The sequence below is a fragment of the Hylobates moloch genome, unplaced genomic scaffold (genome assembly GCF_009828535.3).
Source record: "Hylobates moloch isolate HMO894 unplaced genomic scaffold, HMol_V3 SCAFFOLD_7, whole genome shotgun sequence".
Taxonomy (NCBI): Eukaryota; Metazoa; Chordata; class Mammalia; order Primates; family Hylobatidae; genus Hylobates; species Hylobates moloch.
The window spans coordinates 40,998,688-41,017,801 of NW_026652282.1; positions in this window are offsets into that span (position 1 = coordinate 40,998,688).

Here is a 19,114-nt window from a genome sequence, read left to right on the forward strand (position 1 = left end):
TTTGAGACGGAGTCTTGCTCTGTCACCCAGGCTGGAGTGCAGTGGCACCATCTTGGCTCACTGCAACCTTCTCCTCCGAGGTTCAAGTGATTCTCCTGCCTCAGCCTCGCGAGTCGCTGGGATTACAGGCGTCCACCACCACGCCCAGCTAATTTTTGTATTTTTAGGAGAGACGGGGGTTTCACCATGTCAGCCAGGCTGGTCTCGAACTCCTGACCTCAAGTGATCCACCCACCTCAGCCTCCCAAAGTGCTGAGATTTACAGGCATGAGGCACCATGCTTGGCCGAGTAACAGAATCTTAACATGTTAAAAGAATCTTGGAGATTTTTCTCTTTTTTTGAGATTATGTGATACCTAGGTGGTATGACTTTAAAAAATGTAGGATGGGGTCCTCTGCACATATTGTGCCCCTCTATACTCAATCATGCTCCATTGATTCAATTTCACCTCTAGTTCTTGGCTCGTAATAGCTTCCTCCCTTTAAGCCTTGAAAGCTTTTGGTCTTCAATAGTCCCAAATTAAAATATAAATGAGTCTGGAAGATTTCCCAGCCTGAACTCAAACTAGTTCTCAACTTGACTGCTTATCAGTACATGGTTGTATTCCCCTGTTGTCTGGTACAGTGGTCCCCAACCTTTTTGGCACCAGGGACGGGTTTTGTGGAAGACAATTTTTCCACGGACTGGGGGGTAGTGGTGAGGGAATGATTTCGCAATGAAGCTGTTCCACCTCAGATCATCAGGCATTAGTTAGATTATCATAAGGGGCACACAACCTAGATCCCTCCTATGCACAGTTCACAACAGGGTTCACGCTCCTATGGGAATCTAATGCAACTGCTGATCTGACATGAGGCGAGCTCAGGTGGTAATGCTCACTTGCCCAAAGCTCACCTCCTGCTGTGCAGCCTCCGAAGATTGGTACCAGTCCGCAGCCCAGGGGTTGGGGATCCCCCTGGTTTAGAAGAACGCTGAGCTCATAGAGTATCCTCCATAAATATCTGCCAAGTTAACAGAGAAGCAGAGTTTAGCATGAACTCAGAGAAGCAGAGGTTAGCATGAATTAGATGCAGGATTGGGTATGATAGTGTCTCAGTCCATTCACCCTGCTATCACAAAATACCTGAAACTGGGTAATGTGTAAAAACAGAAATTTATTTCTAACAGTTTTGGAGGCTGGGAAGTCCAAGATCAAGGTGCTGGCAGATTTGGTGCCTGGTGAGGGCCTTTCCTTATACAGGGCATTCTTGCTGTGTCCTCACATGGCAGAAGGCAGAAGGGCAAAAGGACCTCACTAGTTCCCTCTAGCCCTTTTACTGTAAGTGCCAATCCATCCATGAGAGCAGAGCCCTCATGGCCTGATCACCTGTTAATACTGTTGCATTGAAGATTAAGTTTCAACATGAATTTTGAAAGGCACAAACATCGGCCGGGCGCGGTGGCTCACGCTTGTAATCCCAGCACTTTGGGAGGCCGAGGCGGGCGGATCACGAGGTCAGGAGATCGAGACCACGGTGAAACCCCGTCTCTACTAAAAATACAAAAAAAAAAAAATTAGCCGGGCGTGGTGGCGGGCGCCTGTAGTCCCAGCTATTCGGAGAGGCTGAGGCAGGAGAATGGCGTGAACCCGGGAGGCAGAGCTTGCAGTGAGCCGAGATTGCGCCACTGCACTCCAGCCTGGGCGACAGAGCGAGACTCCGTCTCAAAAAAAAAAAAAAAAAAAAAAAAGAAAGGCACAAACATTCAAACCATAGCATGTGGGTAGAGGAGAAACGAAGAAGAGGAAGAAAAGGAGAGCCCGAGACACATTTACTCTCAGAGCTTTATATAGAAGTCTACATAAAGTCCCACCTGACTCTGATTGTAACATGGACTGTAACAGAGGAGTAAAAAGTCATCTGGGAGCTTTATTCAATTTACTCCTCCCAGTCTAGTCATCAATTATGGTCCTAAGGGGTGGTGCAGGGAGGCAGGAAGGAGCTTTCATCCTCTCTAAAAACCTCCACCAACTCTCACTCCCTCTCCAGCCGTCCACCTACAATACACAAGCTGAATAAATATAATGCATTTGGTATACAAATGCAACTTTGAGCAAGTTGTAACCAGCATGGCTCTCCATCCCAGCTTCTACTTCCAAATTCTAATCAGAGGCAGCCCCTATGCCCTTCCTTAATACACATGCTGGAGCTGCCACTGTTAGTGGGAACTCATTTTCAAATGTATGCCTGGGACAGACCCCAACGTAAACCCACCAACATCAGAAATCTGCCCCCTGTGTTTGTTGTCCATAAAAGAGAAGCAAATACTTTTGAGAGAAGACTGCATCACTTGAAGATGAATAGAGTGGTTCTTCAGTCAGAAGTGCCAGGAGAAATAAATAGGAAAGTGTCAATTCTCTGAAGAAAGGAGAGCTGGAGTACTTCTCCATATGTCTATTGTTAGATCTTGATATCTAGACTCTAAAAACTTTTGAAAATGTTTGAAACAGGAGCTTCACTGGATTTATTCTCTCATGAATACGTGCAGAAGTATTCCAGCTATAGCCGACAAATTGAATCATAGTGTTACAATAGAATGAAAATAAAGTTTACATTCAATTTTTTTTTTTCTTAATGGGCCCGTTGCTGGGTTTGGTGGCTCACACCTGTAATCCCAGCACTTTGGGAGGCTGAGGCGGGCAGATCACTCAAGATCAGGAGTTCAAGACCAGCCTGGGCAACATGATGAAACCCCATCTCTACCGAAAATACAAAAATTAGCCGGACATGGTGTTGCACGTCTGCAATCCCAGCTACTCGGGAGGCTGAGGCAGGAGAATAGCTTGAACCCAGGAGGCAGAGGTTGCAGTGAGCTTAGATCGTGCCCCTGCACTCCAGCCTGGGCGATAGAGTGAGGGTCCACCTCAGTAAATAAATAAATAAATAAATAAATAAATAAATAAATAAATAAATAGTTGAAGGGGTGGCCTGCCCCTCCACACCTGTGGGTGCTTCTCATTAGGTGGGACGAAAGACTTGAGAAAAGGAATAAGACACAGAGACAAAGTGTAGAGAAAGAAAAGCGGGGCCCAGGGGACCGGTGCTGTGCTTACAGAGGACCCACACCGGCACCGGCCTCTGAGTTCCCTTAGTATTTATTGATAATTATCTTTACCATCAAAAAGATAAGGGAGTGACTGGGCAATAGGCCTTGCAACATCAATAAGTTCAAAAGAAAATGCTGTGCCTTTGAGATGCATATGCGAACATCTCCATAAACCTTCTGGCAGTATTGCTCCATCCATCGCCCAGGGACGGGCAGGAGACGAATGTTCTTCTTTTTTTCTAGATTTAAGAGAATGGTGATGACCTTTAACCATAAGCAGCCTTTAGGCACTTGTTTAACAAAGCACATCTGCACCGCCCAAAGTCCTTTTAACCTTAAGTCACCACAGCACATGTCTCTTGCAAGGACAAGGTTGGGGGTAGGGTCACAGATTAACAGCATCTCAAATACAGAACTAAATGGAGTCTCTTATGTCTACTTCCTTCTATATAGACACAGTAACAGGCTGATCTCTCTTTCTTTTCCCCACAAATAGTAAATAATAAATGGGTCCGTGAAGAAAAGTCAACAATTCAAAATGTTAGTGGTCTACTCAAGATATTTTTGTTATGATATCCTCAGTAAAGGATTGCTCTTCTTTGTAATACACATGAAGTCCATCAACCACTAAACCTACTCCATGGTATAAATAAGGCATCTGACTCCATCTCTGGAGATGCTACCTAGCAATTGAGTCACAGGGCACCAAACTTTCTCTGGCCCCCTGAGGTAGTGGTAGCCAATCCCAGCCAAAAATGAGAACAAAACTTCCCCGGAATCCAAGGCCAGAGTTATTATTTAGATATTGCCTGAACTGCAACCCCCAACCCCCACCAACCTCCAAGCTCCAACAGCTCCATTTACTGCTTTATTTTTCTCTGAAGCATCCACCTCTCCCCACTAGAATATACATTTCCTGAGAGCAGAGATTTTTGGCTATTTTGCTTAGGCTATGGCCTCAGCACCTAGGATAGTGTCTGGAATGTTGTAGGTGGTCGATAAATATTTGTTGAGTGATTGATGCACACATTATAATTTCACATATTACACGAATAGGACTGAAGAATGTTCTAAGTATTTGCCTATTTATTGATAGGAAGGCCAGGCATGGTGACTCATGCCTGTAATCCCAGCACATTGGGAGGCCGAGGTGGGAGCATGGCTTGAGGCCAGGAGTTTGAGACCAGCCTGGGAAACATGGCAAGACTTCGTCTCTACAAAAAAAGAAAGAAAGAACAATCTCGATAGGAAAGCCAATTCATATTTTGACTGATTTTATCTTATTGAAGCAAAGAATTGTTACTAATGAGAGATAGTGTACAATGTAACCAAAAAGATTCATGATGAGCATTTTGTGTGCTTTTTGTCATCGTCTCAATTTTTATTTGTGAATATATTAACAGATCCACCTGACAATTTCTGAATCATAGGACTTGTCTACTCAAGACCTTCCTTTTGCATAATTTGAGCTCTTCCCCTTGTTTTTGTGTAATAACTCAAGTGTTCCAATGACAAAGATGAGGATGGGAGTCTTTGACTCTTTGACTCAAAGAAATCCAGATTCAGCCAAAGCCATCTCCAGAAAGAGAGAACAATAAGAAAAGTCATCTTGGACTGAGTTTTCTATCTACTTTTCTCTCTAGCCTCTGTCCTGCAAGTCTCATCCACTCCTTTTAGTTTCTAGGGGTCAGAGACTTCTACTAGTAGATGGCTCACTTTGGTTCCAGACGAATGACTCATTGCCTTGGCGTCTCACAGTTTCAAGTCCTCACTGGACACCCAGCTGAAAGGAAAACCTAAAAGTGGCTTCCCCTTTCTCACCTATGCGGGGCACACAAAGTAAATCAACCCCTAAGCCTGTTTATTTGAAGAACAGTGGACCAGGAAAGAGGCAGAGCCCATCCCTGTTTCTCTAACCCAGGGTCCTAGGGCTGGATGTTGCAGTTGTGGTGGCAGACACTTCCCTCAGCAAGGCTCACACTGCTTGTCTCCATTGAGACAGGGCGAGTGGGCGGCGTCAGAAGATCTTCTGGGAAGGCGGAGCCCAGCAGCTCTGGGCAGGGTAACAGCTAGTCTTTTTAGAGGCTCCAGGTTCACTCATCAGCAGAGGGTGTCTGCTCTTTACTGGCAAGCTTATCCAAGGCTTCTTTATGAGTGCACTTAATTCAGTGCTTCTTAGATTGAAATCATCTGGGAAGATTTAAAAAATGTACTAACGTCCAGACCCATGGCTTGCTACATAATTTGTGGTCCCAGGGAAAAATAAAAATATGGGGCTGCTTGTTCAAAAATTACTAAGAATTTAAAGACGGCAGAGCTTTAAATCCAACATAGGGCTCTTCTAAGTGCTGCCTGGTACAACTGCACAGGTTGCCTGCCCGTAAAGCCCATCCTGCAGAGACTCCGCCCCCAGAAAGTCAGGTTTTATTGTTCTTGAGTAAAGTTCAAACATTGGAATTATTCTAAAGCTCCCCAAATATTTCTTATGTGTAGTTAGGATTAAGAACCTTGATTCTAGCTCAGTGAATCATTAAATACAAAAGATTCTTACAATTACAATTGACACCTGCATACAAACTTATCTCTAATTCAATAACTCAAAATCCTCACTCTGAAACATTTTCAGCTTACCCAGGATGAAATCATCATGACAACATTCTTTAGAAAAATTTTCAACCCATACATAAGTTATAAGCTGTAGTCATGAATCACTTTTTGATTCCCTTTTTCAAAAACAAAAAAATGTCATGAAAATGGCATATTTTCTCATATAGAAAATTAATATAATTTGAAGTATTACTCATCATCATTCACATTAAATTTGAAATAAAGCTAAACAAGAATATTGCTAAATGGAAATTTATTACCACATCAATAGAATTCACAATGACACTTTAAAAATATTCAAATGAATGTCAAACATCTTCCCCTGTGCTCTGCACTAAAGAATATGAAGCAAATGTGCACTACTCTGAGAATTTCATCTAGGAGAAAGAATCTCCAGGAAAGTCCATGGATAGTCCTCCACCCCAAGCCAGTCCCACTACTGCAAGTCTCTCTAGAGAATCTTTGCACTGTCTCCCATCCCTTGGAATCCTGAGGTCTTCCTCAGAAGCACATCTTTAAAAGGCGCTCCTGATGCTTTTACACTGTTGGTGGGAGTGTAAATTAGTTCAACCAGTGTGGAAGACAGTGTGGTGATTTCTGAAAGAACTAGAGACAGAAATACCATTTGACCAAGCAATCCCATTACTGGGAATATACCCAAAGGAATAGAAATCATTCTATTATAAAGATATATGCATGCATATGTTCATTGCAGCACTATTCACAATAGCAAAGACATGGAATCAACTCAAATGCCCATCAGTGATAGACTGGATAAAGAAAATGTGATACATATACACCATAGAATACTATGCAGCCATACAAAGGAACGAGATCTGTCCTTTGCAGGGACATGGATGGAGCTGGAAGCCATTATCCTCAGCAAACTAATGCAGGAACAGAAAACCAAACACTGCATGTTTTCATCTATAAGTGGGAGTTGAACAATGAGAACACATGGACACGTGGGGGGAACAACACACACTGGGGCCTGTCCGGGGTGGGGGCACAGGGGTAGGGAGAGCATCAAGAAGGATAGCTATTGGATGCTGGGCTTAATGCCTAGGTGATGGGTCGATCTATGCAGTAAAACACCATAGCACACGTTTACCTGTGTAACAAACCTGCACATCCTGCACATGTACCCTGGAGCTTAAAACAAAAGTTTGAGAAAAAAAAAAAGTGTGCTCCTGCTGCCCTAGGTTATAAAAACCATCACTGTACTTAAAAGAAAATCCAAAGCTGGAGCCCTCTCATCCTTTTCTACAGGCCCTGCATCCCTTGTTGAGACTCCATTTCTTCCCCGTTAAGGACTTGTGCTCTCAACACAGCTATGGAAACTACCAAGTACCACATCAGGGAAAATTTGTGACCTTTCTGCACTCACAACTGGCTCTACTTCTCTTGGATCTTTCATGAGAAAACCTGATAATTCTTCATGGAGTGACTCTTCAGATACAGAAAGGGTGGTGACCCACCTTTCCAGATTACCCAGGATCGGCTAACTTTCAGCAATGAAAATCCAGCATCCTAGGATACCACTTGTCACCTTAGAAGCAAGGTGTCATTCACAATCACTTCCAAAGCCTCCAGAACCTAAAAATATGCATAGGAGGAAGATTTTGCTTGTTTTCCCCTGGAATTTGGTTTAACTGTGTGTTAACCAATTGCAGATGTGCTTCTGAAAGGGCTCTGTAGCAGCTGCTGCTGGTGCTCTGGCCAGACCCCCTCCACTACTCTCCTTTATAGGTTCTGTGCACCCATCCCCCAACTTCTGCATGCTTGTCTCCTAACTGCTCACACCTGCAGCTTTCTTCAGAGAACTACCCTTGGGCTACTGGACCCACTTCACTGGACCTGCTGAGAGCTGGCAGGCTTATGTCCCTCCCCATGTCTCCCTCCGCCACCTCCAATTCTGATCCTGGGCAGCCCGTAAGCAATAACTAACAGGTAAAGAAGTGTGGCCGGGCGCGGTGGCTCACGCTTGTAATCCCAGCACTTTGGGAGGCCGAGGCGGGCGGATCACGAGGTCAGGAGATCGAGACCAGGGTGAAACCCCGTCTCTACTAAAAATACAAAAAATTAGCCGGGCGTGGTGGCGGGCGCCTGTAGTCCCAGCTACTCGGAGAGGCTGAGGCAGGAGAATGGCGTGAACCCGGGAGGCGGAGCTTGCAGTGAGCCGAGATTGCGCCACTGCACTCCAGCCTGGGCGACCGAGCAAGACTCCGTCTCAAAAAAAAAAAAAAAAAAAAGAAGTGTGAAAGCTCCTTCTCCCTTGCCACAAGGGAAACAAACTCTGAGGTGTAATTTATACTTCCAAACTAAGTGTGGGATCAGCCTAAGGCTGGGGCATCACTTGTCTTGCTTGCCCCACTCCCTTACTGGTTTCTCCTGAACGTGCTTTATTCATAAATAGCTTCTGTCGAAATCCTCATCTCAGCCTCTGCTCTGGGGAACCTGACCCAAGACAGGCTTGATTCTTTATATATAAAAATATAACAAACACTAATAAGCAAGGTGGGTCTTTGCTTAGATGTCTGCCGGAGGAAAGGAGAGCTCTGTCTTTACAAAGTCAAGGGATGATAAATGAATAATCAATGTAGCAGTGTTTCCTTCTTCATGCTACCAGTAGAGAATATTCCTGAAAACCCCAAGTGAACTTGGGAAATTATTTCACTCTCTCATTGCATTTACCTTCATTACAGCAATTCCTTTACGGTGTTACAGTGTTTTGTATGTCCAGTCTTGTCATCTTGGCAGGTTATAAGCCAATAAAAGGTAGTAACAAAGCATTTTCTTCCTGAATCACAAGTCTTACACAAAATGGTGACTTATAGCGCAGAATGCATGCTTGCATAATAGATAGAAACACCATTCAAAAATGTTTGGAACTTTTGCCCATTCTAGTAAATATCTATTAATATTTCACTGATGGCTGGATGCGGTGGCTCACACCTGTAATCCCAGCACTTTGGGAGGAGGGCGGGTGGATCACCTGAGGTCGGGAGTTCAAGACCAGCCTGACCAACATGGAGAAACCCCATCTCTACTAAAAATACAAAATTAGCCAGGCGTGGTGGTGCATGCCTGTATTCTCAGCTACTTGGGAGGCTGAGGCAGGAGAATCACTTGAACCCGGAAGGCAGAGGTTGCGGTGAGCCGAGATCGCGCCATTGCACTCCAGCCTGGGCAGCAAGAGTGAAATTCTGTCTCAGAATATATACATATATATATTTCATTGACTATCGGTTGGGGTTCTGGCAACAGGAACCAGAAGGCACACCCAAATGGAATTCTGAAGACAATTCAATAAAGAGAATATTTGCAAAGGTGAAGGCAGGGAAATGAGAACCAGCAATGGATGGTGAAGCACATTGGAACCTGTAAGTGGGAAGCTGCTGTTATCCTTAGGTTTGAAGGGGAAAGTAAGAGGGGGAAATCGTAGGAACCCAGTGACATCTATAGCTGTTGGAAAGAGCCACAGCTCCTGCCAAGACAGGAGCCAGGACTCCAGCAGAACTCAATCACTGCCAATCTGCAACTTGGCAGGGTGGAATTCAGGACAAATAAATATTCTCATCTCTCTCCTCCTACTTTCAGATCGCTTCCCGAGATTGGCCAAACCCAACTAAAAGCCAGGCAGCAAGGGAACCTGGGTGATACCATCTAAAGGAGTTCGAATCAGAGTAGAGAAGGCTAGAGAATGATCTGGAAGGGCAAATGGGGAGTAATCTGAATACTAAACAACACTCTAAATCCCACCCCATGTGATATGGTTTGGATATTCGTCCCCTCCAAATCTCATGTTGAAATGTGATTCCCAATTTTGGAGGTGAGGCCTGTTGGGAGGTGACTGGATCATGGGGGCGGACCTCTCACGAATGATTTAACACCATCCCTTTTGTGATAAGTGAGTTCTCTCTCAGTCAGTTCATGTGAGATCTGGTCCTGTAAAATAACATGGGACCTCCCCCTTCTCTGTCTCGTGCTCCCACTCTTGCCATGTGACATGCTGGCTGGCTGGCTCCCCATCACCTTCGACTATGATTGTAGGCTTCCTAAGGCCCTCACCAGAAGTAAATTGCCAGCACCATGCTTATACAGCCTGCAGAACCATGAGCTAATTAGACTTCTTTTTTTTGTAAGTTACCCAGCCTCAGGTATTCTTTTACAGCAATGCAAGGATGGACTCACATACCATGTATGGCACTTGGCCACATGTAAAAGCAAATCATGGATGATAGCTCCTGTTTTAAGTCTTTATTTCTTAATACTCTCTGTTTACTATTTCCATTCATTTCTGTTTCTTCCTATCTCTCTTTCTTGGGTTCCTGGCTCTGTACTTCTCCCTGTTTCTTCCTCTGACATTCATGACACCCTTTGGATTTTTCTTAGGTTCCTGAATGTTAGCTTTCTAGTAGGTTCTTGGCTCTCTGTTAATGACTCTCATTTTTGATTCTCTCCAAGGAGAAACCTCTCACTCTTGCTTTAGCCTTGTGGAGTCCCACCAGTCATGACCAGTTGCCTGACCAATTGAAAATCCATTGTTCAAGGAAAAGTAACTTCTATAGCCACTAACAGACCAACACAAGATGGTGACTTTGACATGGAACATGTGCCTAAATTATAGAATTCTTAGCTTTGAGAGGGTCATTTATTAGAAAGCCTAAAAGTCATTTGTGTGTGTTCTGCTAGACACAAATTTGATCTATAAAACCCTTCTGTGCGGGCAGAAAATGAACACACTTTTTCCAAAGGGCAAATTAACGTGGAAGCACACTCTTTTTATTTTCATTTTTTGTGTATATTTCCATTAGCAAGTGGAAATAGCAATAGAACTATGAGTGGTGTAGACATTGTGATGTGAATTCTTAACTCAGAGTACTGGCATATAGAAAACAAAAATTTTCTGCAATTCACCTATCAGTTGTGATATTAAAAAAATGGGCCAGGCACGATGGCTCACGCCTGTCATCCCAGCACTTTGGGAGGCCAAGGTGGGTGAATCACATGAAGCCAGGAGTTCAAGACCAGCCTGGCCAACATGGTGAAACCCTGTCTCTACTAAAAATACAAAAATTAGCCGGGCGTGGTGGCATACGTCTGTAATCCCAGCTACTCAGGAGGCTGAGGATTGAGAATCTCTTGATCCTGGGAGACAGAGGTTGCAGTGAGCTGAGATGGCACCACTGCACTCCAGCCTGGGTGACAGAGCGAGACTCTGTCTCAAAAAAAAAAAAAAAAGAAAAAGAAACAAAGAAAAAAATAATTAGTAATGCAATCTAGCTCAGTGAGAGTTGAGACAGGAATTAGCCACCATAGTCACTCATTGGAAAGAAGATGAAGATACAGACAAAATCAGAGTAGATGTATTTACTTTAACCAGACCTGAACAAGGGTTTCAGTGAGGAGAAATTGAAGGTAAACATCAGAACTATAGCAGGTCCTTGAATAAGTTATTTTATTCAACATTGTTTCGTTCAACATGATTTTATTATAACTTTGATGAGAAAAAATATCAATTCCTGGCCAGGGCCACCGGGCCACTGTCTGTGTGGAGTCTGCACGTTCTCCCCGTGTGTGGGAGTTTTCCTCAGGTACTCTGGTTTACTCCCATATCCCAAAGCTGTGCATATTAGGTGAATGGGCGTGTCTGCATGGTCCCAGTCTGCGTGAGTATGGGTGTGTGTATGAGTGGGCCCTGCAGTGGGATGGCATCCTGTCCAGGGTGGATTCCTGCCAGGCAACCTGAGCTGCTGGGATAGGCTGTGGCCACCTACCACTCTGAACTGGAATCAGGAGGTTGGAAGATGAATTAATGAGTGAATACAAATGATCGTAAAATAGAAATTTGTAAAGTCTACGATAATCATACACATGCACAACAATAAACGCTGCAGGATGAAGGCACTCAGAGAGCCCCTCACTAGTTGTGATTGATTCTGAACTGCATGGTGGTGTGAGGTGCTCCTTATTACGTTCACTTTGCAAACACTTATTCCTTGATTTAGCCCACCACCACCATGACTGCCATTGCTGCTCATTTGCCACAAATTGGGTAAATAATTGTCTTACTTATTTTTATTATGTTTCTTAAATGTATGTAGGGCTCACATTAATTTCAATGTTTAATAGTAGAAATGTTTTGGGGTCTTTATTTAGAAGTTTGGTGATGTTTTTGTCACCATAGGAACTTAACTCCTAATTAGATCAATTAGCCTACAGGAAAATTGGTTCCTTACAACTCTTTTTGCTTAAAGTTGCCATTTCTAAGAGCCTACTGACAACATTGAGGACTACTATATGTAATTAGCTGACTTATTTATATCTCATCTTCTTTTATAAACACATTATTGGGAAAAATACTTTTCTATGCAGCAAGTTTTATTATCTGTGATGCAAAAGTGCAAAAAGTCTTACTTCAGAAGGAAGTTAGTGCAGATTAATGCCAGTTGTCTATAAATCTCTTTTATTCATTTGCCAGCATTAACAAACACCGTCTAATAATTTTACTAACCGATTGATTGTGATCAGAAAGCAAACACTTCCTTAACAAAGCATGTTATGGATTATTATTTGCAGCACAAGGGTACCACTTGATCAAGAGAGAATGCATATCCAATATTTTCACCAGTAATACAGGTATTCAATTCATTCAGCACACATTATTTGAAAATTTACTCTTTGATAGGCACTAGGCTGAGGACTGGAAGAGATAATTGTCATAGAATTTTGCTGTGAGAAATTAGGAATTCTAATTAGGAATCTTTCACAAGCCTGGGGATTAGAATTTGCACCAAGCCACTCCAAGGACAAAATTAAGCCAATAGTCACGGAATGGATGATAATCTCCAACTTTTAATAACAATTTCAGAAGCTGAAAGAAACAGATATTGCATCTGGTTTCTTTAAGGGTTTCTTTTTGTCTAAGAAATCCTAAGATCCACATTACAAAGTGGTACGCAGTAACCGTAGAGTCTAAACCCATTTGATTCATGGCTTCCTACAACATGGCTGTGGTAGGCACAATAACAACCCCCAAAGATGTCCACAAAGATGTCCGCAAACTATAACAATCCATACTTTCATGGCATGACATGGCAAAGGGACTTTGTACATGTGAATAAATGGAGGATATTAAGATGGGGAAGATTTTCCTGGATCACCTGAGTGGGCCTAATGTAATCACAAGGTTTCTTATAAGAGGAAGGCTAGAAGCTCAGAATCAGAGAGATGTGATGACAGAAGCAGAGATGGGAGAGAGAGAGAGAGAAAGAGAGAGAGAGAAACATTTAAAGATGACATGATATTTAAGATTGAAAACTGACTGTGAAGATGGAGAAAGGGGTCATGAATCAAGAAGTGTAGGTGGTCGCTAGAAAACAGAAAACACAAGAAAATGGATTCTCCTCTGGAGCCTTCAGAAGGAAAGCAGTTCTGCCATTGCCTTGACTTTAGCCCTGTATGACTCATTTCAGACTTCTGACCTCCAGAATTGTAAAATAATAAATTTGTGTTGTTTTAAGCTACTATGTTTGAAACTAATACAATGACTGAGTGTAGAATGTTTACAGAAAACGTGACAACAAACTCACCTTTGAGTAACTCCAAATGTGTGATGACTGCAGACACAGTAGGTTCAAAGGAAGTGCTGAGGTACAAGAATCAATCATGCAGTGTGACAATTTAAAACATGGCCCCAAGTTCTTTTACAGACCTCCCTTTGAGAGGTAGGATCTGTGTCCCCTACCCTTGAATCTGCATCCTCTTGGGACTGCTTTGACCAATACAGTGTATAAATGCTGATAAATGACATTTAAGGCCAGGTCATAGAAGACCACAGAGTTTGCAATGAGAAACATAACTGTCCCTATGTTCTTTTTCACTCTGTGAAACTATAGTCTGATAAATGATTACATCTTCTAAAGAAAGTACCAGCAAGAATAAACAGATTTCATCAAAGAGAAAGAAATTAAGCCACACTGCATGTAAGATTCCAATTCAAATAAATTACGGGTAATTTTCATCTGCTATTTTTTAAGACATTGTATCAGTCTTTGAGCTCATTTTCTCACCAGGTTTGGACATATTCCTTCTTTTCATCCTGTGTTTTGCCATTTTGATGTTACAAGAATTATTTTCAGTGCCACTTCCTTTATTTGCTATAACAAAAGGAAGGAGAAATTAGTTTTCACTCTCTCATCTGGCTTCAGCAATGCTGATTTTTAAAATTATTATTTCCACATGTTCTCATCTTCTAGCCTTTACTGCTATCCCTTCTTAGACACTCCCCCCTTCTATCTACCACCTTTCAAACACATGTAACATTAAGGATTTATCCTCTAACAACACTTCTTTAAACAAGAACGCGCTTCTCCATCCATTCTTCTCATTCCTTTCCAGTTTAGGGAAGCAATCACGTTTCCTGAGGCTGTTTGGCCATATGGACAGGCAACTCCAAAATTCTTTCTGATAAAATGTTTGCTCAACTTTGCTTAATTGAAGAGACAAACTTTGGAGCTTCAGTGAGAATAATGGGTTCTATGGGAAGATGTAATAAGTGGTGGCTCTATATAAGACATATCACCTGAAATCTCATATGTAAAGGCCCAGTTCAGGTTTAGAAACCACTAAAAGGTGATTTTCACAGGTAATTTACAACAATGACTATGAAAGATACAATGTTTTCTGAACCATTTTAAAGTAAGTTAATGTTCACATGTCCTTTACTCCTTCAGGGTATGTTTCCAGAAACAAGGACATTCCCCTACCTAACTGCAATATAATTGTCAATGATTTAGATGGACTTCTAATATCTGTTCCCTTGTAAAATTCTGAGTATCTTTCAAAGGAAATTTTGGTTGGAACACATTGCTATAATCAGGTCAACTCTATAGCTGTTGCATGCTTTTTATATTGATTGGGAGCTCCGGAGGGTGCAAAAGTCCTCTCTCTCCTGTTAAAGATGTACAGATTTTGTCCCAAGTTCCTTTTCTCCCCGTAAGTGGGGAGAGGAAGGGGAGGCTTCTGAATTCAGGACTAAAATGAAGCCAAAAATTTAACTCATGAATCTACTCTGTGCATGTGTCCCCACATTCTGGTGTGATTAGGTTTACTAAATCTTTCTAGATTTTCTGAAAGTATGATCTAAAATGGTTCTAAACTGGACTTAGATCTGTGTTGGATCTACACAAAAGTTAGGAGATTCTCACTTTCTTTAGGAATGCAATTTTCACTTCACGTAGATCTCTGTAAGATTTATATTTTCTGGACTTTGTTAAAGTACACTGCTTGTTATACCATGTTTGTCCAGCTTTTGAGGAGAGCTTTACTACTATCTTCCAGGACATTTTCTAATTTGCAATTTCCTATAGCTCCCCTACTTTCATCTCAACTGCTAATATATTATTTTACTTTCATATTTATTTGAACAGAGAAAATAAATTTTAAAATCATTGATCTATTCTTTGGCTTCACTTGAACAACTTAGCCATGGAAATTAGTAGAACTGGGTTTTTTGTTTGTTTGTTTGATTGATTCAGGGTCTCACTCTGTTGCCCAGGCAAGAGTGCAGTGGTGCAATCATGGTTCACTGCAGCCTCAACCTCCTGGGTTCAAGTGATCCTCCCACCTCAACCTCCTGAGTAGCTGGAACTACATGTGTGAACCACCAAAACTGGCTTTTTTTTTTTTTTTTTTTTTTTTTTGAGACAGGGTCTTGCCCTGTAGCCCAGGCTGGAGTGCAGTGGCATGATCTCAGCTCACTGCAACCTCCACCTCCCGGGCTCAGGTGATCCTCCCACCTTGGCCTCCAGAGTAGCTGGGACTACAGCCATGCACCACCACTGGGCCTGGCTAATTTTTGTATTTTTAGTAGAGACAGAGTCTTAACATGTTGCCCAGGCTGGTCTCAAACTCCTGGGCTCAAGTGATCTGCCCACCTCAGCCTCCCAAAGTTCTGGGATTACAGGCGTGAGCCACTGCACCCAGCCTAATTTTTTTAAATATATTTTTTAGAGACAAGATCTCACTGTGTTGCCCAGGCTGGTCTTGAACTCCTGGGCTCAAGTGATCCTCCTGCCTGGGCCTCCTAAAGTGATGGGATTGCAAGCATGAGCCACTGCACCCAGCCAGAAGTCATTGTTTATAATGCCCCATGTTTTTGCTACTTGAGAACTTAATAAACTATTTCCCCAAATGCTAAAGCACACAATTTTAAAATAATTATTTTAAGTAACAAAATGTAGTTTTAAAATGTTTGGTAAAATAAAATATGTTATTGCAGAATAAATTTTATTCTACTTTGTACAAGATAGGTGCAAATTGGGTGGTTAATTGAAGGCATTTGGTAAACAGTGAAAGTGAAAGTACAATTGGAAGCATGGAATTGACAGAAATCGCTGGGTTGGTGTAGGTATTTTATTAATGATATTGTTGAAATTCATGGCATACTAAATTAGGAGGTACCATAAGCATCCATAGGCTTAGATTTATTTCTAGGTGTATGATGGCATCTTAAGCTATTCTAGTGATATTGTTTTTCATTTTCCAATTGTCTTTTGTTAGCACAGGCATACCTCGGAAATATTGCAGGTTCAGTTCCAGACCACTGCAATAAAGCAAATATCACAATAAAGCAAGTCACATGGAATTTTTGGTTTCCCAGTGCATATAAAAGTTATGTTTACACTATACTGTAATCTATTAAGTGTGCAATAGCATTACATATAAAAATGTTCATACCTTAATTGAAAATACTTAATTGCTAAAAAATGCTACCAAGACAAGCACATGTTGTTGGAAAAATGATACTCATAGACTTGCTCGATACAAGGTTGCCACAAACCTTCAATTTGGAAAAAAAAATGCAATATCTGCAAAGCAAAATAAAGCAAAGTACAATAAAATGATGTATGCCTGAATAGAGAAGTCCAGTTTATTTTTGTATATTGACCTTGTACCATACAGCCTTGCTGAACTCACTTATTTTACCAGGATTTTTTTTTTTTTGTAGATTATTTAGGATTTTCTACGTACAGTCATTTTGTCTGTAAAGTTTTAATTTTTCTTTCCACTTTTTACATTTTTACATTTCTTTTTCTTGCTTTATTTCACTGGCTAGGAGTTATTAAACAGTATTGAATCAAAACGATGAGAGCAGATATCTTTTCCTTGTTCTTGATCTTAGGGGAAAAATGTTTAGTATTTTGCCATTAAGAATGATCTTTGCTGTAGATTTCTCACATATGCCCTTTATTGGGTGGCAGAAGATTCCTTCTATTAGTTTGCTGAGAAGACCCACCATCTGACACATGGTTAAACAATTACCCAAAAGAATAACAATCAAGACTGCTTTGGGAAAATCTGAGTATATGAGGTTGCTATATCTTCACCTTTTACCTTTGAGTTTCAGGCAAACCTAAAGCTGTGAGCTGTCTTTTTCCTGCCTTCTGAAGCTTGCCCTGGTACCTCTTAGCCCTTTCAAAGTAGGGACATCTCCTAAGCAGAAAGTAATCCCCAGTTCTAGATGTGCCTCCATGCAAGAATGCACTACATACTCTGTTAAAACCCCAGAAAAATATCATCCAAAGTCAAAAGCCCTTCCAGCTCGTATGAGCCATTTAATCTTCCTTCTGAAAGTCCTACCCTCAATCTAGTGAAGGAAAGGGAAATGGTGAAAGCTAAAAGAGACGCATCTCTTAGCCCTTCTAGTCCTAAATGCCTCCGTGGGTAGCACTCTTAAGTAGGTGTGAAGGGGACTGCACAGGGCTACAAATGGATGGTGAGGATGCAGGTGGTGTGGTGAAAAGAGCCTGGACTGGCAGTAAGGAGACCTGGGCTCTGTTCTGTATTCTGTCCCTCTCCAGCTATTTGAAGAAAGCTCCATGGTGAACTCCCTGGCCTCAGTATCTTCATCTGTAAATTGCATGGATTGAACCAACATATGAACTCCCAGGGCCTTCTGATATTCTGGATCACTATGACTCTAAATTAGAACAACTAAACATACAGAATGACTAATCACCACAAAATGACGAATCTACTAGAGAGCAAATGCAAATACTCTTCTCAACTGTTTAGTAGATAACTGGAGTCATATTCACCACAAGGTTATCTACATTATTGATTACTCTGCCCCAGGAAATGTCTCCACATTTATGTCCTCAGCTGGAGCACAGCTTTCTAGCCAGTAAGAAATGCATTGAATAAGACTTACTTACTAATTTTTCACACAGGAAACAAGAAATGTTCTCCTTCAGCTTTGTCAGGGAAGAAGTGGGTAGAAAATCTCAAGTTATGGCACTGCACAGGAAGGGATGAAGAAGAAGGGGTGAAGAGTAGGGGAAGCTGGCAGTGGAAGGTTTCCTCACTTAAATGGGGAAAAAAAGAAAAGACATCTCACCTGCATTAATGGAAGTGTTTAATTTGGGGGAATTCCCTGGAGATCCAAGATGTCCGATAAGTGCAGAATAAAATTTGTTGGACACCAGAGTATTACAGTTAACAGGCCCAACTCAACAGGTTCAATTTCCATCGTTGCGGTATTGAAGCCAACATGGTCTTGCCTTTCTGGGACAGTGCAGATTTCACGTAATTTAATAGAGGCCATTAGTGACATATTTTATGTAATTCAGTAAGGGTCATTAGTGAAAATATAACTGTGGTGGTTTTAAGGCAAATTCTTTGACACACCCATGGACAAGCAGGGGTCTATGTCCCCTCCCTTTGAATCTTAGCAGACTCTTAGCTGGTTTAACCAATAGAGTCCAGCAGAAGTAGCGCTATGTGACTTCCAAGGCTAGATCAGAAAAGGTGATGCAGCTTCTACTTTGCTTGCTTAGAACATTATCTCTTGGAGCTCTGAGCCACCACATGAGATGTCAGACTATTTTGAGATACCGTGCTGTGAGGAAGCCCAAATCAAATAAAGAGGTCATGTATAGGTGTTCCAATCATCAGTCCCAGCTGATCTCAGTCTCCAAGACATCCCAGGCTAGATACCTGACATGTGAGTGAGGAAGCTTGTAAATGATTCCAGGCTTAGCCAATTAAGCCACTCCCAGCCTTCTGAATCTTCACAGCTGAGTCCTCAGACATTGTGGAAGAGAGATAAGCCACACCTGCTGTCCCCTGCCTTAATTACTGACCTACAGAATCCATAAGCATAATGAAATCATTGTTGCTTTCTGCTATTAAGTTTGAGTGTGATTCATTAAACAGTAATAGATAATCAAAATAACAACGAACAAATGTGATTTAATCATTAAAACTAAATCTTTGCTTAGCATCATTCGGTCTTTTATTTGAGGAAGTAGCATCACTGTTATCTATTATCCATAATGTGCCCCATCCTCCCAAATGAAAACTGGAGGATTTTATGAATATGTTGATATATGAGTCAGCTGATATTTACTGAGCACA